The sequence below is a fragment of the Peromyscus leucopus genome, chromosome 1, assembly GCF_004664715.2.
Source record: "Peromyscus leucopus breed LL Stock chromosome 1, UCI_PerLeu_2.1, whole genome shotgun sequence".
NCBI classification, from domain to species: Eukaryota; Metazoa; Chordata; class Mammalia; order Rodentia; family Cricetidae; genus Peromyscus; species Peromyscus leucopus.
Window position 1 is genome coordinate 117,734,878 of NC_051063.1, and position 27,529 is coordinate 117,762,406.

Sequence of the window (27,529 nt, forward strand, 5' to 3'; positions counted from 1 at the left end):
TGTCTACACTTGGTAAAATCAATCTACTTCAGAGAAGATGATGGGTATCACAGAAATTCTCTATGGAGTTCACTTTCTTTTTAACAAGTTAGCCACTGGACAGGATATGCCCTTGCTTTGACTGCTGACATTATGCTGTCCTAATGGGACAAGTAGAACACAAAAGAAAGGACTGCAAATATTACAAGACAAAGTAGGACAGCCCTTCAAAAAATCCTGCTACAGATGAGTCTGTGAGATATGCTAGACATTTAGACTAAGATGGATGCCCCAGTGTTGCAGAGTAAATTACATGACTTTTCAGGCAGCCAGCTATTTCTGTCATCCCTCACAATTTTTGTAAGTTGCTTACTTGCACTTTTTTACTTACTCAGTTAATATTTCTTTCTTAGGTCTCTGAGGGAGTTGAAGATTAGATAGTTATAGTTTTCCTTGTTAACAAATTCAGAAATGAAACTCACTAGGGAATTGTAAAGTTGATAGGTTTGAAAGATATCAAAAGATAGTTTTTGGTTGGTAATACTAGTTAGGATAAAAAGTGAATTAGGTAAAATTTAGGCTCACCAAAATAGGATAAATACTATTTTCCCTAAATTTGTCAAATATTTATGGACTGAACATTGTTAATGTAATTCTTGACTGTATATATTGTATACACTTATTGTACTTATTATATATAGTTTTTCTTATATTAGATATAATCGTCTTTTATTTTAGACAAAATGGGAAATGTGATATATTGTGTATGCTAATAAAATTTGCCAGAAGATTAGAGAACAGAACAAGCTACTAGATTAAATATAGATGCCAGGCAGTGGTGGCACATACCTTTAATCCTAGCACTGGGAAGGCAGAGATCTGTCTGGATCTCTGTGAATTCAAAGCCACTCTAGACTACTTGAGGTTGATTTAGTCTAGAAAAGAAACAGAACCAGGCAGTGGTGGCATGCACCTTTAATTCCAATACCTTGGAATCACACATGCCTTTAATCCCAGCACTAGGATGTAATATGGCTTGGCCAAAAAGGTATATAAGGCATGAGGACACAGGAACAAGGGCCCTTTTGTGTTGAGAAATGCTTTTTTGAAGAATCCATCTTTCAGCTGAAGCTTTTTCAGCTGAAACCATTTTTGGCTGGACCCCTTTTGGCTAAGGACTCGGAGACACTCAGTCAGAACATTCATGAAGCTGGTGAGTTAGGAAGTAGCTGAGGCTTGTTCCTTTGCCTCTCTGATCTTTCAGCATTTACTTCAATATCTGGTTCTGAGTTTTTTATGAAAAGACCTATTAGATTTCAGGCCACAATGGTGGATATATTTTTAATGTAATTTGTAATCATTTAATGATAAGAATCTTAAGAATTGTTCAACTAAAAATAGATTGATATGGTTATTCAAGGATAATTTTGAAATTTCTCTAATCGTACAGGTTACATCCTATACAATAGTATGTGCCTGCTCTGGAACACACTCTATATCAAATGCTGCTGCAATAATTAGACATGTGGCCAAGAAATTTTGGGAAAAGATTGGAATTTGACTCGTAGCAGGTAATATGTATTCTAATGAATATCATATTAGTGCCATAAATATCATTTTTATAATCTGTACCTTGGGTACTCTTCAAGTATTTTAGTAGCTTCTCTCAGACACATAATTTTTTTTTTGTGCTTTGACTACATATCATGTGAACTTGATTTTTTGGATAGATTCAAATCCAGCCAAAACTGACATCCATTCAGAGTTGAATAATTCAATTCAAAATGTTTATATTTCTAACACATGTGAATATTATGTTTTTAATATTTGAAACAAAAAATTTAGTGTTTACTCATGCAAATTTTAATACATACATGAAACTGATTGGTTGCTTAAGTAATCAAGAAATTGGAGATCAAATAATAAGTGTCTTTGTCATATTGTTTAATCAATTGAGACAGGAAATCCCTAACAGAATGAGAGACACCATAAAACAAGAAATAGGCTTGGATTGTCTCAACACACTCCAGGTAATTCACGTTTGCAAGTTCAAGAGATAAACTGCAGTGAGAAGTTGGTGCTTCCAAAATATGATATTTTTACTACTATCTAGATTTTTCTACTATCTAATACTTGTAAGTAGTTCACAATTTGAAAGAGATTAATAAAAATTAGAGGCAATCTAAACTTCATATTTTCAGTTCAAATGTGGAGACTTTACTGAGATTAATATAATAAGTGTTTCAGATTGTCCCTTTCTTGAAGAACCTCCAATTTATAAACCCATTTGGAGACCAAATAAAAATGAACTAGCACTGGGATGTAATATGGCAGGGCCAAGAGATATGTAAGGTACAAGGACACAGGAACAAGGGCCCTTTTGGTTGAGAAAGGCTTTTTGGCAGAATCCATCTTTCAGCTGAAACTTTTTCTTTTTCAGCTGAAACCATTTTTAGATGGACCTCTTTTGGCCAAAGACTCAAACACATTCAGTCAGAGCATTTGTGAAGTTGGTGAGAAAGAAAGTATAGTTTTCTTTTCAAGAAAGATTATTCTCAATAACTTTTCTATAAAAGTAAGTTGATGGTTTGATCCATCTGAATTCCCTACCAGTATGAACTTTTAGTATAGTATGGTATATTCTCCTTTTTTTCAACATGACATCACTACAATCAAAAGGAACTAGTGTTGTGCTAACATGTGAGGATTAATCCAGTGATTCTGGTCACAGCGCATTCTAGGAGGAGGTACCCATGTCACTGGAATTGAATGGGAGGCTTACTCTTTATTATTCATAATAAGCAGAAATTGGAAATAACTTAGATGGCTCTCAACAAATACTTGGATAAATAACATGCAGTACATTTATACAATGTACTATTATTCAGCCATTTATATAAAAACATCATAAAATTCACAGGTACATCATTTCAGTAGGTAGCCCAGATACAATAGATAAATATGGTATGTATTGGCTTATATGTAGATATTAGCTTTTGAGTCAATATCAAGCAAGCTAGAATTCACAAACATAGAGAGGCAAGTCCAAAATAAGGGACTAGGAAGGCCAGATATATTTTCCAAGGAAATGGACAGAGAATAGAAAGGTAACAATGTATGTGGAAGGGGCTGGATGGGATTATCAAATGGCAAGAGGGGCAGAGTATGGGAATAGGAAGTGCATACACAGAGAAACAATAAAACTGGAGGACATTTGAGTGCTTTTTGAAAATCTAGTAAAATAGGAGGTTCCTAACATAGACACATCCATGGAGGTGATCTAAATGAAATCAGCCAATAATAAGGGAGAAAGAGCCCCAAATGGACATAATTTGTTCACTAATGAAGCATCCAGTCCCAGGATTATGTTACATTTAATTGAAGCATTAAACAATGAGGTCCCACAGCAAACCCCAAACAACCCAGTGTGTCCTCAAGTGGTGTTCTTAACACACTGATTGCAAAGTCCCATGGCTGAAGACAACACCTATACAACCTGCTGAAAATGGAGATGTAAAGCTGGTGTCTACATGGAGCATTCACTCTGATATGCTAGAATCTTCAGTGCAGGAAAGTATTCTACACACCACCAAAGGGGAAAAAACAACAACAACTCAGCCTCAACCTCTTTAAACTACACTGCTATCCTGCCTATACTAAATGCTAGTTAAATGGTAGGACAGATGTTGTTGTAGTCACCCACCAATATCCAATTTGACTGAGGCATACTCCACTAGATAGCAACCATACTCAACACTGCTTGCATGACCAAGAACCTCAGACTACATTACCCAAGTACCTAGGGTAGAGCCAAATACAACCCTTCCAAAATCTATATTAATGAAAAGATTCTGAATGGCAGTCTGCTATACCCGAAGTTCAATGCCTTTCTCAGTCATCATCAGAGAAACTTCCTCCTGCAGCCTAAGCAAGACAGTAGCAGAGTAAGAAACATTGAAACACTTGCTCCTAAATGTATTGACTATATCAATTACCTCCTCTCAGAATGTATAAAAGCTAGAGAGGATGAAGGACACTAAAAATTCAAGAACCTATATTTCAGCTTGATTGATGAATGTGTGTAATCACTGACACAGCAAGCATGGGTTTTTCATGAGTCTCTACCAAATGGGGACCTAGAGCTGAAAGAAGATATAGACTCATGCCCTCATTCCTAAGTCAAATGCAATCTCTAATTGATTAACTATTCTTAGGTTATATCACTGGGCAACCTAACAACTTTTAAGGTTTGGCTGCATGCAAAGCAGTAGATGGCCAGCAGAAACCAGACTCCATGTCATCCTTGAAAATTCCTTGTCTCACAATGTCATGTCAAGACTTTACATGTTTTGAAAGTTTGTCATTTTCTTTTTGCCTTTTATATTTTTAATTTTTCCCATATATTTATGCAACATTTCCTTTGTATATATAATATTTGTATTTATAAGATTCTATGTGTTATACCAACAGATCTTCTGATTCTTGTCACTTACATTGAGATTTTTTTCTTAATTTTCTACATATTATTTAATTTCTATGTATTGGTTTCAGTTTAAATTTATTAAGTTCCATTTTCTTATATTATCATCCCTTAAAGACTGTGTTTTTTCTAATGAGAAACAGAAGCAGGAAAGACCTGGTTACAAGATAGTGGGAAAAATTATAGGAGTAGAAGGGTGTTAACCATATCAGGATATATTTTGTGAGAAAAGGAGTTATTTTCAATAAGAATAAAAATACCTGAGAGCCTCTCCAGCCTGCCTCCTAAGTCTCTGCTGACTCCCCAGTGGGAGACCTTGATTTGGGGGATGTGGATTTGCGGGGTGGTTTGAGAAAGAGGGCTCAGAGACATTCAGTCAGAACATTCATGAAGTTGGTGAGTTAGGAAGTAGCTGAGGCTTGTTCCTTTGCCTCTCTGATCTTTCAGCATTTACTTCAATGTCTGGTTCTGAGTTTTTTATGAAAAGACCTATTAGATTTCATGTCACAATGGTGGATATATTTTTAATGTAATTTGTAATCATTTAATGGTAAGGATCTTAAGAATTGCTCAACTAAAAATAGATTGATATGGTTATTCAAGGATAATTTTGAAATTTCTCTAATCGTACAGGTTACATCCTATACAATAGTTTGTGCTTGCTCTAGAACACACTCTATATCAAATGCTGCTGCAATAATTAGACATGTGGCCAAGAAATTTTGGGAAAAGATTGGAATTTGACTCGTAGCAGGTAATATGTATTCTAATGAATATCATATTAGTGCCATAAATATCATTTTTATAATCCAGCCAAAACTGACATCCATTCAGAGTTGAATAATTCAATTCAAAATGTTTATATTTCTAACACATGTGAATATTATGTTTTTAATATTTGAAACAAAAATTTAGTGTTTTCTCATGCAAATTTTAATACAAACATGAAACTGATTGGTTGTTTAAGTAATCAAGAAATTGGAGATCAAATAATAAGTGTCTTTGTCATATTGTTTAATCAATTGAGACAGGAAATCCCTAACAGAATGAGAGACACCATAAATCAAGAAATAGGCTTGGATTGTCTCAACACTCTCCAGGTAATTCACGTTTGCAAGTTCAAGAGATAAACTGCAGTGAGAAGTTGGTGCTTTCAAAATACGTTATTTTTACTATTATCTAGATTTTTCTACTATCTAATACTTGTAAGTAGTTCACAATTTGAAAGAGATTAATAAAAATTAGAGGCAATCTAAACTTCATATTTTCAGTTCAAATGTAGAGGCATTACTGAGATTAATATAATAAGTGTTTCAGATTGTCCCTTTCTTGAAGAACCTCCAATTTATAAACCCATTTGGAGACCAAATAAACACGAACCAGAAGGAAAACCTGGATATGAGGTATGACATTCACTACACTAATGATTATTTGCCACTCTCAGACTTAAGAAGAAAGTAGTAAAGTTTTTCCCATATTTGCCAGATGATCATCAAATTGTATGCCTGGAAAGATTATAAAGTGGAACACAAATATCAGACAGGTGTGTTGGGCTTATTTTTGAAACTCTATATGCAAAATAATTACACTGAATCTCAAGATAGACTTGAGCATCTTCATGGAATAGAGTGTTGCCTAATAGTCACTAACTCATATCCCAAATTTCAAGATTTCCTATCAGGACATATTTTGTTTCAGTTACATATACATATACATATACATATACATATACATATACATATACATATACATATACATATACATATACACATACACACACATACACATACATATATATGTGTGTGTGTATATATATATATATGTATATGTGTGTGTATTTGTTTCAGTTATACATATATGTGTTGATGTGGGTGTTGATATATTGTGTGCCATAATAAAATATGTCTTAATATCACAAGGACAAAGGAACAAACCATGACCATATCTGGCATCTAGGACTCCCCAGCCTGAAAAGCCTTTAGTTCCTGTCTCCTCATGCATTATATACCTTTCTCTGCCCAGCCAAAACCTTCTTATTAGTGCTAGGATTAAAGGCCTATGATTCCCAATACTGGGATTAAAGGTGTGTGCCACCACTCCCTGTCTCTGTTGTTCTCCTAGACTGAGTCAATTTCTTGTAGTCCAGGGTGGCTTGAACTCACAGAGATCCAGACAGAGCTCTGCCTCCCGAGTGCTAGGATTAAAGGTATGTGCCATCACTTCCTGGTGTCTATGTTTAATCTAGTGGCTTATTCTATTCTCTGATCTTCCGGCAAATTTTATTAGGTTACACAATATATCACCACATATATTAACACACACATGCCGATATATGAAATTTAGATAGATAGATGATAGATAGATAGATAGATAGATAGATAGATAGATAGATAATTAGATGTTTATTATAGATATATAAAAGCACATATTTACATATGTTTCACATTATAGAAGTAATAATAAATCTATATTATCTAACCACAAAATAGAGTGAAATATTAATTTTAATTTATTTTATGTCCTTTCAAGAATGTCTTTCAGTGATGGATGTCATGTTCTAAGTCACTGTAACTATTGCCAAGAATGAATAACCATTGCTTTCTATCTCATTTGTTACTTTATTCAGATTCTACTCTCAGTATGCAGTGTGCCGTAGACTCTAGGATTCAGAAAATCACATCAGTAGGGAAAGGCTGTGTTCTGTTTTGATTGTACCCCCTGCCCAGAAAATGAAATTTCCAACATGACTCCAAATAGATAAAATATGAATAATAAAGGAGCTGCTGGAGTTATCATCATGCCTTAATCTGAAAACAGAATACAAAATCTATAGAAATTAAAACATGCTAAATTTGTATATAACTGAACAATGAAAACAAATGAAGATTCAGACATACATACACACAGTTACAGACACCTGATTCTTGATAAAATGCCAGAAATACATGTGGGAAAATAGACAACTTCGTAAAGAAATGATGCCAGTCAAACTTGATGGCTGTATGTAGATGTATCCAAATACATTATAATTTATCACTCTTTTTGGGCATTTGAGTCAAAGACAATCAATCTAGAATCCATGGATGTAGGAAGGATAAGTATAGAATATGGGATTAGGAGGACAGATACATTTTCCTAGTAAATGGAAATAGAAAAGATAGATGTGCATGAATGGAGGTGAGCGAGAATGGGTAAATAAAATTACCCACTAATGAGAGGGACAGAGCCCCAACTTGGTGGATATATATATATATATATATATATATATATATATATATATATATATTATTAAAAATAATTTCAAGGTAAAATAAACATAAGAAATAAAGAAGTACAAATCCAGACATTTCTAAAAAGAGCAATCTCAAATGGCAGAGAAACACTTAAAGATGTGTTCAACATTCTATGTGTTTGGTCAGCATAGGTAAGATCAATAAAACAAGTGAAAGCCCACACCACTAAGAATGTACACTAAAGAAAACACATATCCATTGTAGGTTGTAGTGCAAGCTAGTACAGGTACTAGAGAAATAACTTTAGTAGTTCCTCTGGAAGTTGGAATTGGTCTACCTTAAAATCCAGCTATAACATTTTTGAGATTATGTCCAAAGTTTGCTTCATCGTACCACATCGTGAAACTGGCTCACCTAATCTCAATGTTGCTCTATTCATAATAAGCAGAAATTGGGAATAACCAAGATGTCTCTCAACAAATACTTGGATAAATAAAATGCAGTACATTTATACAGTGTACTATTATTCAGCCATTTAAATAAAAACATTATAAAATTTACTGGTACATCATTTCAGTAGGTAGCCCAGATACAAGAGATAAATATGGTAGGTATTGGCTTATATGCACGTTAGCTTTTGAGTCAATGACAAGCAAGCTAGAATCCACAGACATATTGAGGCCAAGTACAAAATAAAGGACTAGGAAGGCCAGATATATTTTCCTAGGCCATGGATAGAGAATAGATAGGTACAGATGGATGGGGAAGAGGCTGGAATGTGTCTATCAAATGGCAAGAAGGGTCTGAGTATGGGAATAGGAAGGGAAAAAAATAAACTTGAGGCCATTTGAGTGCTATATTGGAATCTAATAAAATAGGAGCTTCCTAACAGACACATCCATGAAGGTGATCTAAATGATATCAACCAATAAGGGAGAAAGAGCCCCAAATGGACATAATTCGTTCACTAATGAAGCTTCCAGTCCCAGGATTAGGTTACATTTAATTGAAGCATTAAACAACGAGGTCCCACAGAAAACCCAAAACAAACCAGTCTGTCATCAAGTGGTGTTCTTAACACACTCATTGCAAAGTCCCATTGCTGAAGACATCACCTACACAACTCACAGAAAATGAAGATGTAAAGCTGGTGTCTACATGGAACATTCACTCTGATATGCTAGAATCTTCAGTACAGGAAATTATTCTACACTCCATCAAAGTAGAAACATAAACAACAACACAGCCTCAACCTCTTTAATGTACACTGTTATTCTGCCTATACTGAATGCTAGTTCAATGGTAGAACAAATGTTTTGGTAGGAACACACCAATACCAATTTGACTGAGGAAACACCAATAGATAGAAATCATACTCAACACTGCTTGCTTGACCAAGAACCTTAAACTACATAGCCCAGGGACCTAGGGTAGAGTCAAATGCCACTGTTCCAAAATCTATATTAATAAAAAGATTCTGAATGGCAATCTGCCATAATCAAAGTTCAATGCCTTTCTCAGCTATCATCAGAGAAACTTCCTCCTGCAGTTGATTGTAACTCATACAGACTCCCAAAGCAAAACATTAGCAGACAGTAAGAAACATTGAAAAACTTGGTCCTAAATGTATTAACTATCAAAGGCCTCCTCTCAGCAGTAGATGTCTAGCAGAAACCAGACTCCATGTCATCCTTGGAAATTCCTTGTCTCATAATGTCATGTCAGGACTTTACAATTTTTGAAAGTTTGTCATTTTCTTTTTGTCTTTATTTATTTTCCATATATTTATGGTACATTTCCTTTGTATATATAAGATTTGTATTTATAAAGTTCTATGTATTACACAGCAGAACATCTGATTCATTTCCCTTCCCTTGGGCTATTTTTATCCCATTTATACATTTTATTTAATTTCTGTGTGTTGGTCAGTTTGAATATATTAAGTTACATTTTCTTATATTATAAGCCCTTAAAGACTGTTTGTTTTCTAATGAGAAACAGAAACAGAAACAGGAAAGATCTGGTTACAAGGGTAGGGGGGAAAATTGAGGAGTAGATGGTGGGGAAACCATATCAGGATATATTTTGTGAGAAAAGGGTTATTTTCAATAAAAATAAAAATACCAACTCTACCAAACAAATATGGAAAAGAAAAGAAACCAAGATCTGTACTGTTTTATTCACATAGAAGTCATTAAATATATGTAGGAAGTTATGGGTACTAGACTATTCAAAGAAAAAAATAATGTGAATAACCAATAATGTAGATATAGAAGTGTATGATCATGGGATATCAATTAATTGGAACTGAGGCTCAGACAATTAATAGAACTATAAAATATCTGTTTACTTTCTGCATAGATATTGAGATACTATTTGAAATTTATGATTTCAGGATGATTATTGGTTCTCTTAACTCTGCAACTGTGGGAGATTTTGTGTTGCCTGTGGCCACTCAGTGTGTGTGTGTATTAAATTGCATGCTGTGTAGACATCAGGAAACCAAATAGTGGATAAAGCATACCATCTCATAAACATGCATAGATGTAATACCTGCTTGTCAACAGTTAACTCTCACTAGAATGGGTTCCATATCATACTTGGTTTGGAATTTCTAATGCAATATGCTTCAAATATTTGACATGTTGATAAGTAAAGAGATCATGTGGATTAGGGTGGTTACACAGATATCTCAGGACGAATCTAGCCTGGGGACTTCATGTCTACTGATGTGGAGGGAATCACAGGAATGTGAAAATGAAGATAATTACTTAAATAGAATTATTGAAATTTTCTTGCACTTGAGCATAATAACTCAGATGCAGACCCTGAAGCTGAGTATGTTTCAGAGTTCTCCAGAGAATAATAGGCTGAGAAAAATTATATTAGGAAATAAAAATACACTTCTGAGTACTAGAGCAGAAAAAAAGAGACACGTGTGTGTATAGGCACATTTGAATCGTGGTTTTCTGTGAAACTCTGCTTATTTACACTTTTATCTAGTTTCCAGTCTTGGTGACATTATAAAGATGTTCTATTTGAAGCTTTTCTTCTTGGTTGTCAGGCTTTCCTTCCTTTTCTGCAGTTTGATGGATCCCAGGTGCTTTCTGAGATTTAAAGATCCACATACCTGGGATTAAGATAAAGACACAGATTGTATTTTTTCTATTTACACAAAGCATGGTCACATCAAGAACGAATATTTAACCAGGAATCTAGATAAGAAGTAAGTGCCTTTCATTTCATTGTTTTTGATTGATCATCAATGTAAATACTTAGAAGGAACAAGTATGGTCAAAACATCATTCTCCAAGTTTTCTGTCTGTTTTGCCCTACCTCCCTACCTAGTACATGACCAAAATTTATTTTTTATACTGAGTATTGCCATATTTCAGGTGATTTAATGGTTATCTGATTCATCTTTTTAGAGTCAGATTTTCAGGCCATAAGCTGAATGATACATACTGTCTATATTTCCTTTGGAGAAATTTCCTTTATATTGGCAATTCCTACTGTATGTCGCCAAGTGATATTTCCAAGAAACATAATCCAAGGTACTGCCATGAGTCCATTTTTTGAGACTGAGTAAATTTTTCAATAAGTGTTGTGCTAGTGTTTTTCTGTCACAAGGGAATGGCCAATTTGGTATTTCTTAAATGCTTCATGGGTACATTTCTTAAAAGAATACTGCATTTTTATTCAAATGTTGTTTATGTCATCATTTCAAAACTGCTGTGCTGTATGACTTCTGTGGCTGAAATCAAGCATAAAAACATAAAGATCATTCACTTGGTAATTTTATTCTTTGTATTAAATTTTGTTTCAGTTGAGAACATGTACAGCCAGATTTCTTTTTATTGCTAATGTCAGTAGTGATTTTTCTTTTAATTTCTATGTTGTTCATGTATAACAGCCATTTATACAAATTCAGGAGACAGTTTGTGTACTTGATAAAGAGAGTATGTTGTCAAGATATGTCACTCAGGTTTATTAAAAAGCAGAATATTCAATATGTATAGGCACAATTTTTGGGTAGGCAGGATGCTGGAAATAAGAAGGCAGAGATGCCAGGAAATGCAGAGCAAGCAAGATGGGCACTACAGAAATACGGTTATAAAGCCACGAGGCAGAAAGTAAGTTAACAGAAATGTGTTAAAATTATAAGAGCAAGTTAGAAACAAGCCTAAGTTAAGGCTGAACTTTTATACTTAACACGTCTCCCTATCATTTATTTTTTTAATCTGGCAACCCAAAGAAAAACTCAACTATAGTATGTCTCTGTAAATATTGACTTTATATTTCCCTTGTTCAGTGGTAGAATGAAAGTTGCTATCTGTAGCACATGCCACAATTTGAAAGAAATCTACTAAACACAAATATGGACACTACTCTTAATATTTATTTTATATTTTCATGTCTTGATTCTCTGCTCCATAACTTTAATCTCTGACACTTATTCCACATTTGTTTCTCTTTTCCTTTTTTTCCCAGTTATAAAGAGTGTGTTCATATGTTGTGGGAATATGTACAGCATACTGTAGATTTTTAAATTTGATTATACTTTAGTTGGATTGGTGATGTGTACTGGATTTGATAGTTGGTTTGGATAATTGTAGCAATGTCTCCTTTGGCATGGTAAGCAAATTGTCACAGGTAACAATCTAAATATATGGTAATAAACATGTACAAGTTGGGCATTGTACTCTCTGTGTGGAATACCGCAATGAAGTTTTAATATTTGAGACAAAAGTTATATTCATTTATTAGTAACATACAGGTGAATCCAATTCATAGCAGAGGATGATGTTTGGGATCATGGAACAGAGGAGAGAAATTTTCAAGAATATTAAGGAAATAATGAAGAACAGGAATAAAACTGGTCTCAGTGTAAAACATAACCATAGCTATGAAGGACAATGAGGAATGACTTCAAGTGACATCACATATTTTTTACATTGATAAAGCAATTTTCACAGTGAAAGGGAGCATGAGAGTGATGACTCAGAGCCCAAAATACCAAACAAATTTTAAAAATCTCTAAGAGGAGGTTCATTAGAGTATGAATGAGAAAATTTTCACTCCAGTTAGGCACAGTTTTGTTATATCTCTACCAGTCACTAGAGTTCTTGAAGTTGGAGAAAAACTGTCTTCTTGGAAGTAGAGATGAGAGAACTTGCAATTTCCCTTTTTATTGGTTCTAAAATCTCATCAGTTTATGGCTAAACACTCCTCAATGACATGATCTCTCTAGATAAGATTACTGGAATATTCGTTAAGGCAAGAAATGGATAACGTAGGCATAAAAGCAACCAAGATACAAAAGTTGCTAAATGGTACTGATGCCATTCATGATTTTCTACATGTAAATAAACATTTGCTCAAAAAAAGCATTGAATTATCCGATACTCTTTGAACCATATATTTATTACATAAAACATCATAGAAGAATGTTTCTAAACATGCGTTATCTCAGTTTATATGTTGTATCATTAAAAAGAACATAATAGTTGATAAAGAAAATGATGTTGTAAAAATTAAAAAATTGAGCAAAAGTTCCCTACATGTTCCTTTGTCAAGTTTAATTGAGATCTAATTGTATAGTAAAGCAAATACTATTCATTTCCAAAACACAAGTATAATAGAGGTAATTTATAGTATATATGTATAGGTATATACATATATACACATCATACAAATATATACTATATATATTCATATAGATTTCAAATGTTTATCTAGTTTAAAATTTTTTGTTATGAATAAGCGTTTTGCTTAAATACTTATTAATCTTTTTTATGATATTTTATATTATTTTCAGCTAACCCTATATCCTATGAACTTAATTTAAAAATTTTCACCCTTTTTGTTCATTAGCAACTTCAAACATTTAGCATTTATAATTTGCTAAAATATCTTGGAAATTAGTGTGTTTATCCCTCAGTTTTGTAATCTAACACTGAAAGAAACACTCTCTAACATCCTCTCTGTTTTATTTTACATCTTTTAATTCAATGAGAGCTTACAAATCAGGTAAATATCATTTGAATTTGATTTTTATTGGATCCCAGAAGAAATGTTCATTTGTTTTTAGTAAACATATTTGACTGTAGCATATGTCAATATGTGACAACCCTAGTCATTGCTTCTTTTCATGGGCCTTGTAGAACATAAGTAATTGATATTGTGACAAATTAGAGTATTAAAATGAAATGTTTGCTATGAGTTCATTTTAAACTTGAAGAATTGCTTCAATATACCACACAAATATAGGCATCCACAGTTTTCTTTTTTTTCAAGTTTTAATTTAACTTTATTATTATATTGAGACAGTAGTTAATTTCAAGCAATGATAGATGGCAAATTCAAACTTGAAAGGAATGTGAGTTAAAGGTATAGAAAAACATACTATGCACGTGCATGAAATTTTCGAACAAGAAAAAAGTGGTTGAAAAAATAATATCAAAAACTTGTTTTAACAGGATATAAATTTTTACACAGCAGATTTTAGAAAAAAATACCAGAAAAACCGCAAAGAAGGTCACACATTCATCATCTTCAGTGAAGCCCCCTTGTTTTATTTTGAAATCCACCAGCTACTTTTCTTCAGTTACATGTTTACTCATGACTTGGCCAAAGACATCTCAAAATTACCAAATGTCTCAAAACTTTTTCTAATGCCAGTAACAATGAAGTTATGTGCTTTACTGGATTTTGTGCTTCATGTTGTCTCTGGAAGAGTTTTAGAGTTAATCACTTTTGGTTTGTTTGTTTGGGTTTTTTCTTTTTTTTAATTAAGAAAATATTTTCATTCATGTTATACAGCACAGTTTTCAAAATGCAATCACTAAAAATGGTTATTTGTTGACCGGTCTGACTAGATACTTCAGAGTATAATCAGCCTTTTTGGTGTAGAATATAATAAATTAGATATCCCATATTCCAACTCCTTTGATGACACACATAATCAGAATATCTGTGACTAATCAGAGGCTTTTTCCATTGTAGATTCAGTAATTCACTAGAACTTGTGATTGGATTGATTGATGACAGAAAGGTAGTATATTGTATGTATTTAAAAAAATATTCATTTTACATACTAATCATAGATCTGCTTCTCAGCCCTCCTCCCATTCCCTCTCCTCCCCCATAACTCCACTCCCTAATCCTCTATTCCCCCACTCCTGCCTTTGCTCCCCTATCCGTCATCCCTCTTCCAACAGGGTAACTTCTCCCATGTGGAAGGACAGCTAATCCCTGCCTAAGTTGAGGCAGGACCAAACCTCTCCCCACTGCATCAAGTGTGGACAAGGTGTCTGACTATAGATAATGAGATCCAGAAAGCCAGCTCATTCACCTGGAATAGACCCAGCCACATTGCCAGGGCCCCTTCACACATACCTAGCTACACAAGTGTCTCTGGAATGCAGAGAGTCCAGTCCAGTGCCTTGCAGGTTCCAAAACTGTCCAAAGATCATGATTTGCTTTGAGATTGGTTCAGTAGTCTCTGCAGATTGCTCACATCATGATCTTGACCCCGCCTGCTCTTATAATCACTCTTCCTCTATTCAACTGGCCTCCCTGAGGTTGGCCTGGTGCTTGATTGTGGATCTCTCTGCATCAGCTTCTATGGACCAAGGCTTGCTTGGTCCAATCGCAGCTGGGAGACTGTATTTTATTTCTTTATATATTAAGAATTATTATAGATTTGATTTGAGGGTCGCTAAAATTCTTGAATACTGATGAACCAAACTTCAGTTTGACACTTTATTTTTGGCACACTTGATAATGGGATAAGGTATTCAATTGGAATTGTAGAATCCTAATTTATTTTCTACTATTTTCTCTTGTAGACCCAAGACATCATGTAAATGCTTTGGCCTTCACTGTCTCCAACCTAGATGCACAGTGCTGCCAGGAATAGCAATTGAACGCATTCACGTAAAGTTAAATCTCCAAAATTGTGAACTCATATAATACTGTCATGATTTGAAGCTAATTGCATAAGGCACAATTTTTATTAGTTGATTAAGAGTTTGGTATAATGTAATTTAATGATAATTTCTCCTCTCCTTCACCACTCTTTTTTTATTAAGCCACCAAGTATATTTTGTGCTTCTGATTAATTTTCTGCATGAGTCTTTCCACTGGGAAATGAATGATCCACTATGGGTCATACTCTTAAAGAAAACTGACTCTTCCCTTTTGAGAATTAATTAATGGCCAATATTAATCTATATGCCATTAATCTATTAATCTATAACCATTTTATGTGGTGAATGAGATTTGTGTCTAGATTATTTCTGTTATATATGTATAAAGGCTTAATATAAATCAGCAAGTTCATTACTTCAAATAAAGCAAGAGATACCTAAAAAAACACAGAGGAATGGTACTAGATAAGAAATGAGGACTATCCCAGTAGTGATAACCAATAGAAATCTTGGGGTTAAAGGAATTTTCTTTTTTTTTTTTTTTTTTGGTTTTTCGAGACAGGGTTTCTCTGTGTAGCTTTGTGCCTTTCCTGGAACTCACTTGGTAGCCCAGGCTGGCCTCGAACTCACAGAGATCCGCCTGGCTCTGCCTCCCGAGTGCTGGGATTAAAGGCGTGCGCCACCACCGCCCGGCTAAAGGAATTTTCTTAAGCTTATAAACAAATGGTGGCAACAAAATTTTGGTCTACAAAACAAACAGTGTTCAAGTTTGAAAGTAACTTATCACATTCATGCTTTGGAGAAGAAGTTAATGTGATGAATAGAAGGGGAAATAATATTCAGTTATATATTCAGATTGTCCATAGATTAAAATGAAAATCCAGAACTGGTGATCAATCATATTAGGAAATATGGAAATATTGATGATGTTTCTTTGAAAAATTATTTTTTTAAAAGTATGTAAATCACTAATTGGTCAAAGATATGATATAGAAACATTTACATGAAAGATGAATAGAAAATAAGAGTTCATGGAAATTGATGACTTGAATCCATAAGAATAAGAACTATAAATTCTGAAACTTTATTTGGAAAAAATGATTTTAGCAATTTTAGATATTAATGTCATAGAATAGTAACTTTGGTGTTTGAACTAGAGAATTCAAATTTAAAACTGGAAATATCCATACATCAATAAAATCCAACCCAAATGGCAGAACACTAAAAAACAATTCAGGCTTGCTTATTTCTGAATTCAACAGAAAACTTTAAGAAATAAAAGAATAGAAAACTTCAGAGTAAAATTATTCAAGCATTAGAACCATAAATTCTAGGGCAAATATACTATTCATTCAATTGGTTACTAGCTGTAGAGCAACAGAATAGGCCAGTGCACTCAGATATGGAACACTGTCCTAAAGAAATAGAATATACACAAGAGGAAACAAAAGCTGAAACAATAAAAGAAAAACAGACAATGAAACAAATTATTAACAAATTGTTACATATGATTTTTTTTTACTTATTAAGAAATTTTCTATTCATTTTACATACCCACCACAGATCCCCCTCCCCTACCTCTTCACATCCTCCAGTGTTCTGTCCCAACATAGGCCCCAACTCAACCCCTCCAAGACAAGGCCTCCAATGAGGAGTCAGCAGAGCCTGGTGCACTCATTTATGGCAGGTCCAAAAACCCTGCACGAAGGCTGTATAAAGTGTCTCACCGGAGGCACTGGGCTCGAAAAAGCCCACACATGCCCCTGGATTGGATCTTGACCTCACAACCAGGGATGGGGTCTTTAAGCAGGTAAAGCTTCACAACTCCCTTGCCTATGCAGGGGGCCTAATCCAGTCCCATGGAGGATCCACAGCTATTGGTCCACAGTTCATGAGTTCCCACAAGTAGTCTCTGTATATTTCCCCATCATGACCTTGATGCCCTTGCTCAAGGAATCCCTCTTCTCTCTTTGCCTGGACTCTTGGAGTTCAGCCTGGTATTTGGCTGTGGATCTCTGCATCTGCTTCTATCAGTTACAGAATGAAGGCTCTATGCTGACAGGGTATTCAGCAATATGATTACTGATGTAAGCCAGTTCACTCACCCTCTCCATTATTGATATCAGAGGATCTGCATGGAGCTTAAAAGTTAAGATATTAAAGAAAGACAATATTTTGATAATTAGCACAAACCAACAGTAATCTAGAAATAAGACTAGCATGTTCAGATGAACAAATGGAACAAATGAAAATTAAATTATTCATCATAAACCTAAGGAGCTGTAGCTGGAATATTTTCTGTGTCCTACTTGGTGCCTTAGTCACTCAGACCCAACTAAACACATAGAGGCTTATATTAATTATGAATTGTATAGCCATGACTTATGACTCAATTTTCTTATAAGCTAATTCTTCTATCTAAACTCAGCACATTTCCATTAATCTATATATCACCATGTGTTTGGTGGCTTTACCTCTGTGTGATTCCAAGTTGCTCTCTGGATGGCAGGATGTAGTCTTCCTCTCTGCCTTTTTTCTTCCTGTCTCTCTTTTCAATTTTCCACCTAGCTATAACCTGAATTGCCATAGGTCAAACGACTACTTATCAACCAATCAGAGCAATACATATTCACAGCATACAGAAAGACATCCCACAGCAAGGGCCCATGTGAAAAGGGCTTATTCTTTGTAATATATGGTCATTGTTCTAAACAATAATATATCATTGAAGATTACAGAGCATCAAATAGAATGGAAAAGGACAAAGGTACATGAAATACAGAGAAAAATTAAAAGAAAATATGCTATTAATATTGCTTACAAATTTAAATGTTCCCAGAGATGGTGATACAGATTGATATATTTTGTTATCCATTCTTTATATTCATAATCAAGTCAGGGCATTGTCAACAGTTGCTTTGTTCTAAAAATCTATCACTATCTGTGTAGAAGATAATATCCACCTATTTTACACTTATGTTATTTACAATAATTCTATAATAATGGAATGAGCAGATTCAGTGTCTTCTAAGACCTTCTTCTCACCATGCCCACAGACAAAGAAATAAAACTGTATGAGAGTTCAAAATCAAAGCATCCCATATGAGTGAGATCCACCTCCTAAACTTTTAAGAATTCTTACTTAATCCCAGAAAATTCATGTTCTCAAACAGCACAGTAACAGGTCTTGTGTCTCCATAGCATTTGGAAAAAAAAAGCATTAAATACATGATAACTATTAGTTTAAGGCTGGGCAGTGGTGGCACACACATTAAATCCCTGCACACGTGAGGCAGAGCCAGGCTGATCTCTGAGTTTGAGGCCAGACTGGTCCACAGAGAGAGTTCAAGAACAGGCACCAAAACTACACAGAGAAACCCTGACTCAAAAAAACCCTAATGGTTTAATTTAATGTTATGTTTAGAGCCCCATCTCTAATGATCTGTTTGCTCTCTTTTCAGGTTGACATATAAAAATATCCACTTGATTTTGTCTCTTTATTTTACTCTTGAAAGTATCAACAAAGACCCTCACATTTTACCCAACATGTCTCTGTTAGTTAAAGTTGAATGTAACCTCCTGGATGATTGGAGAATGAATAGTTTATCCACAAAAATAGGTGAATTTCTTCCTAACTACTACTGTATAAATGAGAGAAGATATTTAATCACACTTACAGGTCCAATTTGGTTATCATCTGCTATGCTTGGACCACTCCTGTACATCACGAATAAGCCAGAGGTAAGCATGTGTGAGTTAATGAAACACTGGTTCCTTTCATGCTGATTTTCAGATACCAAGGCTGATTAAAGAAAAAAGTATGTATATGTGTATTTTGATGCATAGAATTGAAAGCATATATACTCAGAAAGCATTGACATATATCAGTACTTTAGCATAAATAGACCCAAAGCAAAGAGAAATTTGAAGTATTTTAGTAGCAGATTTGGCTCATCTGTACCTTTTAAGATATTCACAAGAAATTACATAAGATTTAATGAGATGAAAATCCACATGCCCTAATATTTCCAGGTTATGATGAGCACAATTGGTTTTAGACTGATTATTATGCATTCTACCTTCTTCAATTAATTGTCTTTCAGCTTTACTATGGACCATTTCATCCTCTCCTGAGCAACCATGAACAGTTTCCACATCTCTACCAGATGGCACCTAAGGACACATCTCTGTCTTTGTCCATGGTGTCTTTGGTGGTATACTTCAGATGGAACTGGGTTGGAGCAATCATTTCAGATGATGACCTAGGACTTGAATTTCTCTCAGAACTAAGAAGAGAGATGCAAAGAAACAGTGTGTGCTTAGCCTTTGTGCATATTATCATGGGACATAAAATATTATTCCTGAAAAATACAAACATCTATTATAATGAGATCACAACCTCATCAACCAAAGTTGTTATCATTTTTGGAGACAAAGACTCTCATCTGCAACTTAACCTTAGACTCTACAGATTATCAAACCTTAAGAGGATCTGGGTCACTACCTTACAGTGGGATATGATAACACATAATGGCAGATTACTTCTTGATTCATTCTATGGGACATTTACTTTTTTACTTCACTTTTCTGAATTACCTGGTTTAAAAAAAAATTATTGAGACAGCAGATCCTTCCAAGTATAGTAATAAAATTTCCCTTGCCAAATTTTGGCAGATTTATTTTAATTGTTTTCTGACTTCATTTAATTCTATGAACCTTAAGAATTGCTCAATAGAAAAATGACAGCAGTGGTTATTCCAGCAACATTTTGAAATGTCTATGAGTGGTACAGGTTATGTCCTATACAATACTGTGTATTCTGTGGCCCATGCACTCCATGGGATGCTACTACAAGAAGTAGATACATTGTCAACGTATTCTGGGGAAAAACTGGAGTTTAACTCTTGGCAGGTAATATGTATTCCAATGAATGTAATGTAGTGTCATAAATATAATTTCATAATAGATAATATAGGTTTTCTCCAAGAATTCCATGGTCATTTCTATCATACACAACAATTGTGTACATTAGATAGAATTTCATAGGAAATTTATTGTTTATAGACTTCAATCCATCAACTCTGACACAGACAGATGTTCATGATCTATGCCAAGAATGTTTCCCATAATATTTCTTCCACATATACATGTTTTTAATATTTTAAATATTAATGTATTTCTTTCCATCACAATTTGAAAGCCAACAAGAAGCTGAATGTCCTTTTAAGTGATCAAGATATTGGTCAGCAATCAAGTGAATAGATTCTAAATAACAGCAAGTAATGCTTCAACACTTTTTTTAACATACTAACGACCTCAATTCCTTAGCTAATTATCAGGTAACATTTGGAAGAAATAATGTGGGTAATATCTCTCTACTCTCCAGGAATATCATTCAGGTGGGCAAGTGTTAAATAATTAACATCAGTGAGAGATTGGTATTTGTTGTGGGATGGTCTGTATGTCAAATTACTCTGATTGGTCAATAAGTAAAACACTGATTGGCCAGTGGCTAGGCAGGAAGTATAGGCAGGACTAACAGAGAGGAAAAAAGAAAGAACAGGAAGGCAGAAGGAGTCACTGTCTTCTGCCACCATGAGAAGCAGCATGTGAAGATGCAGGTAAGCCATGAGCCACATGGCAAGGTATAGATTTATGGAAATGGATTAATTTAAGCTATAAGAACAGTTAGCAAGAAGCCTGCCATGGCCATAGAGTTTGTAAGCAATATAAGTCTCTGTGTTTACTTGGTTGTGTCTGAGCGACTGTGGGACTGGCAGTTAAGAGATATTTGTCCTGACTGTGGGCAAAGCAGGAAATACCTCTAGCTAGAGGTATTTCCATAATAATAATGTTATTAACCCTATTTGAATTTTTCTATTTACTGTATGACTATTTGGTATTATGTCACATTTCTAGACAGATTAACAATAATTACTGGAAATCTATACCTCTAAATATTTCTTCTAATGTGTAGGCATACTTGAACCTAAAATAATAAATGTTTCAGATGGTCCATTTCCTCAAGAACATACAATTTAAAAACCCTGTTGGAGACCAAGTAAACATGAATCAGAAAGAAAATCAGTATGTGGAGTATGACATTCACTACAGCACCGAGTTTTTGCCTAATCTTGGACTTAAGGTGAAAATAGGAAAGTTTTCCAAACATTTGCTACATGGTCAACAACTGTATATGTCTGAAGAGATGATAAAGTGGAACATAGACTTTAGTCAGGTTTGTTGGACTTACTTGAACAACTCTACAAGCAACATAATTAACCAAAATCTCAAGGTTGACTTTAGCACCCTCCTGAGATAGAGTATTTTCAAATATATTCAATAACTTATTTCTCAAATCTCTAAATTTTTCTTTCAGGACATATTTTATTTCAGTAGTATGAATATTCATAATTTGTGAGGGGTTTTCTTTTCTTCTTTGCTTGTGGGCCACAAAGTTGAGAGGGCCCAGTTAGTAGCTCTGACAGAAAGCTTTGTACAGGGCCCTTGAGCATGAGCAGAGACAGCTCTTCAGGAGACAGTCTTTGATGAATCAGCTCAACTTTTTTCTAGAATATAAGGAATATATAAGACTGAGGAGAGTGGGGACAAATGATAATTTGCATTAATTGGCAAACTGTCATCACAAGGCTTCATATGTGGCAGGAGTGTTCTATAGCAGAACTCCTAGCACAAATCTTCTAGAAAGGATCTGTGCCAAAGTTCAAAACAAAGATGAATCAGCATCTGCTTTAGAGACAGGCATCTGGTTTAGAGACAGCTTTTCAGTCCCACAGGCTCAGGTACATTCTCCAAATAAGGGCAGGGGTAGGGGCAGGAAATTCTTCTGGGGGAAGGGAGCCCCATGTTATAGAGCTATTGAGATAAGCTGCCAGGCCATGGGGAGGTTTTGGCATTTACCAGACAGCAATGTCTTCCAACATCGTAGCTACATACAAATATGTCTATGTATCTATTTATATGATAGATAGATAAATATAAATACACACATATACATATAAGTTTATCATTATATAAATCATAATACATCTACAATTTATAACTACAATACAAGATGAATGTTGCTTTATTATTTATTTGCAAATTTGTAATATGGTGTATTTCAATAGTACCATGTTCTAAATTTCTATCACTATTCCCAAGTAGATAAGACTTTTTCAATATATTCCATTTGTTTTCTTTCTCAGATTCCATCCTCAATATGCAGTGTGCCTTGCAGTCCAGGATTTAGAAAATCCCCTCAGCAGGGAAAGGCTGTCTGCTGTTTTGATTACATCCCTTGCCCAGAGAATGAGATTTCCAATATGTCAGGTAAATATACTACATACCAACAGATTCATTGGCGAAGGCCAATATGCTTCAGCACAAACACAATGTTTATATGATGTCCAAGCCCTAATTTTATGTCGAACGGCAGCCTTGAATGCATGGGACAGAGTTGAGGAACCAGGAAAAAAATCTGAGTCATTTACAAAGGTGATGCAAGGTCCAAAAGAGTCTTTTACAGATTTTTTACAAAGACTGGCTTCAGCAGTAAAGAGAATGGTCTCGGATTCAGAAGCTAGTAAGGCAATAATTGAATCTTTGGCCTTTGAGAATGCGAATGCAGCATGCAAAAGAATAATCAGGCCATTAAGGGCAAGATCTGCACCTATAGAAGATTGGATTAGAGAAACAATTAATGTTGAAGTTGATGAGCATGATGATACATGGGTAGGAGAAGTAATTTCAAAAGGTTTGAGGAGTGTTAGATGTTTTGGATGTGGAAAGCAAGGACATTTGAAAAGGGACTGTAGACAGGTCATTCCCAGAAACAATGTTTCTTCAAGGAACAATGGCAACAGAATGCCCCTTCCTTCTGGAGTATGCAGAAGGTGTGGTAAGGGAAAAGACTGGACCAACGAATGTAGATCAACAAAGGACAGACAGGGTAATCCTTTGCCTCAGTCTTGGGGAAACTCCCAGAGGGGCCTCAGGCAGGCCCCCAATGCAAATCCAGTTCAAACCTTTCCTGCAGCCATAGACGAAATGCCTGCTCTGGAGAACGATTAAATAACCAAATGCCTATTGGAATAAATCATGCTGGTCAGGATGATGAAACAGAGAGGATAGAAAATTCAGGAGAAAACATAAAGAAAATTTTTTGGCAAACTTCTATTAATGAACAAAGACCAAAATTAACGATAAAAATAAATGGTGTTTTGTTGTCTGGTCTGGTAGACACAGGTGCGGACGTTACCATAATTGCACCAGAATTTTGGCATCCAACTTGGCCTCTTCAGGAGGTAAACGTTCAACTGTTAGGAATTGGGACATTATCTCAGGTGAAACAGAGTGCAAGATGGCTCGAATGTATAGGTCCAGAAGGACAGAGAGGAAAATTAAAACCATATGTGGCTAACATAACTATGAACCTGTGGGGTCGAGACTTGTTGCAACAATGGAATACTCAGATTAACATCCCTCCAATCTCAGAAACAAATCATAAACTAGCACATGTTACTGAGAGAAATATTAGAAGATATTGTTCCAATGAGTGGTCACCAGCAATCATATTATACAAGAACAAAGCACAATAAGTGATGATCTTCCAAAGACACCAACAGCTCTACCTTTAAAATGGTTAACAGACAAGCCTGTATGGGTCCAGCAATGGTCTTTAACAACAGAGAAACTCCAGGCTTTAGAAGAGCTGGTAGAAGAACAGTTAAATGCTCAGCATATTGAAGAATCAACCAGCCCTTGGAATTCTCCTGTATATGTTATTAAAAAGAAATCTGGTAAATGGAGAATGGTAACAGACCTTAGAGCAATTAACAAAGTAATTCAGCCAATGGACTCTCTACAATCTGGGATGCCTTTGCCTACTCTGTTACCAAAAGGATGGCCTCTCATAGTTATTGATTTAAAAGACTGTTTCTTTTCAATACCCTTACAAGAAAAGACAGAGAAAGATTTGCTTTTACAGTGCCTACTTATAATAATTCTCAACCGGTTAAAAGATTTCAATGGAGGGTCCTCCCTCAGGGAATGTTGAATAGCCCAACTCTGGGCCAATATTTTGTACAACAGCCATTGGAAGTGATACGTAAAAAATTTCCTAATCTATAATTTATCATTATATGGATGATATTTTACTAGCTGACTCAAATGCAGATACTTTAGAAATAATATTTGAAGAAGTAAAGAAAATTTTGCCTTGCTGGGGATTACAAATTGCTCCTGAAAAGATACAAAGAGGAGATTCTATTAATTATTTAGGATATAAAATAGAGCTACAAAAAATTAGACCCCAAAAGGTGCAAATTCAGAGAGATAGACTACAGACTCTTAATGACTTTCAAAGATTATTTGGAGATATTTCTCATCTACGAATTATTGTTGGGGTAAAAAATGATGAACTGACTAATTTGTTCAGAACCTTAGAAGGTGACAAGGACTTAAATAGTCCAAGAGAATTATCACCTGAAGCTGAGAAAGAATTGGCCTTGGTAAAAAAGAAAGTGCATGAAGGACATATGGATCGTATTGATCCAAAGCTGGATTGCATTTTGGTTATTTTACCTTCTAGGCGTTCTCCTACTGGAATATTAATGCAGAGGGAAGATATTATATTGGAATGGATATTTTTACCAAATAAACCAAATAAAAAATTAAAAACTTATGTGGAAAAAATCTCTGACTTGATTTACAAAGGAAAACTGAGACTTCGTCAATTAGCAGGCATAGACCCAGCAGAAATTGTCGTACCTTTAACTAAGGAGGACAATGAAAAATTATGGACAGAAAGTGAACCTTGGCAAAGAGCTTGCAGTAATTTTTTGGGAGAAATTAACAGCAAATATCCCAAAAGCAATAGAATTGATCTTATAAAGAGAGCTGATTGGATCTTGCCTCGAATTGTACGGCAAAAACCCATATCTGGAGTTCGTACATTTTATACAGATGCCAACAAAGAAGGAAAGGCAGGTTACAAATCAGAAAATTTAAGTAAAGTGGTTCAAAGTCCGTATAATTCAGTTCAAAAATCAGAATTGTATGCTAATCTGTTGGTATTAATGGATTTTTCAGAACCTCTCAACATAGTAACTGACTCTCAGTATGCTGAAAGAGTGGTGTTACATATTGAGACTGCAGAATTTATCCCTGATGCTTCAGAATTAACTTCACTATTTATTCAATTACAAGATACAATCAGGAAAAGGAGTCATCCTTTATATATAACTCACATTCGATCTCATACTGGTCTGCTAGGCCCTCTAGCACAAGGCAATGATGAGATTGATAAATTATTGATAGGAAATGTGTTGGAGGCCTCAGAATTTCATAAAAACATCACGTTAATAGTAAAGGTTTAAAAAAGGATTTTTCCATAACCTGGCAACAAGCCAAAGAAATAGTAAAGAAATGTCCTAATTGTTCCTTCTACAATCAAACGCCATTACCAGCTGGATGTAACACAAAGGGTACTCAGAGAAATAAAATCTGGCAGATGTATGTGTTTCACTTTGCAGAATTTGGAAATTGAAATATGTACACCACACTATCGATACTTATTCAGGATTTCAATGGGCAACTGCTTTGAGTTCTGAAAGAGCTGATTCTGTAATCACTCATTTGCTAGAAGTTATGGCCATCATGGGTATACCTGCACAAATCAAAACTGACAATGCTCCATCATATGTTTCTGTTAAAATGAAACAGTTTTTTGCTTATTACAATATAAAGCATATTACAGGCATACCACATAATCCTACAGGTCAAGCAGTTATAGAAAGATCAAACAGAACTCTAAAGGATATGCTAAATAAACAGAAATGGGTAACAAAAACCCCCAGAAATAGACTGCATAATGCTCTTCTAACTTTGAATTTTCTGAATGCCAATGAGAAAGGAACAACAGCTGCAGAGAGACATTGGATAATAGAAAAAACTACAGAATTAAATCAGCCTATATACTTTAAGGATGTGCTGACCTCAGAATGGAAACCAGGGTATGTATTACATTGGGGACGAGGTTTTGCTTTTGTTTCTACAGGAGAAGATAAGCTGTGGGTACCATCAAAATTGATAAAGGTTCGATTTGAACAAGAGAGACCTCTTAATGAGGAGGTGATAGTTCATCAACCAGCATGAACATCCAATTTAAACTAACTTGTATCAATAACACATGCCTTTTCATTTAATCAGATAATAACTTGTCAAAAGGAAACATCCCCAAAATTAGTCTTGGGGAAAGGTTTTTGTTTTTGTCTTTTAGGAGAATGAAGGTTAAGGAATCTGAAGAACACTGGACAAATGAGACAACTGAAGAAAAGTGACAAATCATCTATCCCAAGAAACAGAGTGAAACGTGTATGGGTATATATTATCTAAAATTTTTTTTTATGTCTTCCTAAATGTTTGTTTCTGCTTTTCTCTAAAGATTTAACACTATTGGTTTTCTAATAGTCCCAGTTCAATTAAAATTTAAAGCTGACTTTGGAGTTGGAGATGGCTCTCTCCTTCTTTAAAATCAAGCATGTTGTTAAAAGGAAAATGCAAACTCCCTGTATCATGCCAGAATAAAAGAGCCATCTTCTGCTATGGTACAGGACAAAAGCAAAATTAATTAAGGGACTATTCTATTACTAATCTCAACTCTTAGATTCTATTCTGATTTTTTAAACTTTTCTCAAAGTATAAATTTTATATCAAAATTTACAAGATTAATATATATATATATATACATTTTAAACTTTGTTAAGATATGAATGGTCATATAGAGTACTAACTAATTCTAGAAAAAAGGCTAGCTGCATATATATGTTTTTGTGTTCGAGTCTCTTATCAGTTTTCTGCAGGAAATCATGGCCAGGCCTAACATCAACTGAAGTCTCCAGAAA

General features: G+C 34.7%; 1 pseudogene; it reads left to right on the plus strand.

The window, feature by feature from the left end:
• Nucleotides 1-10,721: 10,721 nt before the first annotated feature.
• Nucleotides 10,722-27,529, plus strand: part of LOC114687762 — a 19,233-nt pseudogene continuing 2,425 nt past the window's right edge.